At 40.2% G+C, this 2,418-nt stretch overlaps 1 pseudogene; it reads right to left on the bottom strand.

The window, feature by feature from the left end:
- Positions 1 to 432: 432 nt before the first annotated feature.
- Positions 433 to 1,186, bottom strand: LOC101715616 (E3 ubiquitin-protein ligase RNF170 pseudogene; annotated as a pseudogene).
- Between the last annotated feature and the right edge of the window lie 1,232 nt (positions 1,187 to 2,418).

The raw sequence follows: 2,418 nt of genomic DNA, 5'->3' as shown, positions 1-2,418 counted from the left end.
AAACACTAACTTTTCTCTAATATTTGATTATAATAAAAATATTTAGATAAGTTTCATAGCAATATATCACTGTATAGGTAGCTAGTAAGGAAGATAAGCTACATTTAACAGTACTATATTACATATCCAATTAATCTAAGTAATTTTGGGGAAAAGAAGATGGCAAATACCACTCTTTTTAGTAATTCTATATTTTTTCCAGAGACTTTATAGACAACATAGAATCAAGATACACTATAGGTTATTGTAATTCTGATCTTAATATTAGAACATGTAAAAATTCCAGTTATATATTGCTAGGCATTTGTCAAATGATAATCTAATGTTTGTCATGTAATAGTTTTAACCTTAGAAGATAATATTTCGATGATTTATACTGACACGAGTCCTTCTGTTTGGTATTATACTTCAATTCAGATATTCTAGTTAAACTCATGTCTTTATTCTTCTGGTTAGCCTCTGAGTTATCACTTCTTGATACATAATAGAGATGTAGATAAGCAACAAAAAGATGACAAAGAAATCATCTAGAAAGCCTAGAATTCCAAACAAGCCTTCAGGTATAAAATCTAGAGGTGATATAAGATAGAAAAAAGCTTCCATTAAACAAAATATTATCCTAAAGCAAAACATCCAGAAAAGACCCCCAACTGAAAACATTTCCCTGAAAGCATGTCTCAGTAAAGTGGGTACATTCATGATTCTTTACATAATAGATCTGGGCTGCCCTGAGAATCCCAATTATAATCATTAACATCTTGATATAATCTTACAACATTCTGAGACTGGTCAGTGTCACCAAATACCGTTGGGAGTAAAGTTACCAATTGTCTACAGATCGGACGACTGATTGCACCAAGCCATGAACCATATCACCAGTAAGCAATAATGCAGGCATCACAAAAACGATGTCCACAGTTCGTTTCAACAGGGAAGGAAGCTTCATGTAAGTAGATTGGACAGTGCATGTCAGTGTAGAACTGCTGTCGAGCAGCAGCAGGTACATCCTGTTCTTTTTGAAGTTGTTCTTGAAGCACCCTTACTAGCTCTTGGTTTTCTGGATGAATGTTCTGATGTACATTTTCCTTCTATAACTGAATCATCATCAAGTTTTAAACTTTGAACTTCACCTTGATATTTGGCCATTCCAGGTCTCTACAACGCAGAGGACACCTCCCAACTCCGGGTGACCGAGAATAGCTCTCTGGGGTCTGCCCCTGCCAGCCTTCCAGGGCCACTGCCAGCTTTATTTCAATTTGGACTGCAGCTCAGGCACTCGCACACTGCGTCGCTTCCGTGCAGCGCAGGCGCACAGTGTGCGGGTGGGGCCACGGGCTTATTTCCCTTCTTTTATAAATAAGGAAACAGACTTGTTACTTCTTTGTAATAGTCCGTAGACTTCAAACGGCCCTCAAGACACCATAATCTGGGAGCTATTGACCATTATATCTTTGTTTTACTTCTGCCATTTTCCCCTTAGTTCCTCGATGTGGCAGTGTCCTTCCAGTCTTATAGCATTTCACAGGAAATACTTTTCTTCTCTCTTTTGGCTGGCTTACCTTGGGGGAACCTCTGATACACAGACTGAATGAAGCTTTCACTTTATCTGTTCTCATAGCACTCTATACATTTACATACATGTGGTGGATCAACTATTGGTCAACGTGTAACGCCCAGTTGAACTGAGTCAGTGGGCGTGGAATACCCGCCTGAGGATTGTTGCCAACGGCATAAAAAGAGAACTGGAGGGGAAGATTGTATGTTGTTGATTTTCTCAGAGTGTGGTTTCCTGATGCAAACTTGGCTGTTCTCATTGTCAGAGGAGCTCGGGTCCTTGCTTTCACCTGGGGATGGCTGCTGCTCTCCTCAGGGGAGCTCTGCTTTTCACCTTCCTGGCTCCAGTGCAGATTTCTCAGCCTGGTAGCCCAATTCTTCACCTCACTGGCGCAGACTTTCTAGCTTCTACCACGGGCCTTTGAGCTTTCCCAGTGCAGATCCTTGATGCGGACTTGCATGAAACATTGCTGTGGGCTCTAGGCCTCTGGCAGGACTCGTGGAGGACATTGCCTTGGGCTCTAGGCCTTTAGCTGGACTTGTGTGGGACATTGCTGTGAGATCGAGGCCCTCGGCTGGATTCTTCGGGTCTTTAGCACGTGGACAGATCTCTTGCACTCCTCTGCATTTAACTTTTGGGTGAATATTATAAAATAATCCTGTAATTTATGTGTCCTGTATTAAATCTATTCCCTTGCAAGCCCTAACTACAGCAATGTATTACAATATTTTTAGGTTCCAAAAGTATTTTATGAAAAATAAAACAATTTCATAACAAAATAATAGAATAACAATAATATACTGTGTATCATAATCTTTTTTTTTTTTTTTTGGTACTGGGGATCGAACTCGGGTCCTCGCGCC

This window comes from Heterocephalus glaber, unplaced genomic scaffold (assembly GCF_053883595.1).
Source record: "Heterocephalus glaber isolate CG9 unplaced genomic scaffold, H.glaber_assembly_v1.0 deba00001729, whole genome shotgun sequence".
Lineage (NCBI taxonomy): Eukaryota > Metazoa > Chordata > Mammalia > Rodentia > Bathyergidae > Heterocephalus > Heterocephalus glaber.
The sequence above is the reverse complement of the archived record's forward strand: the minus strand, read 5'-3'. Positions and strand labels throughout refer to the sequence as shown.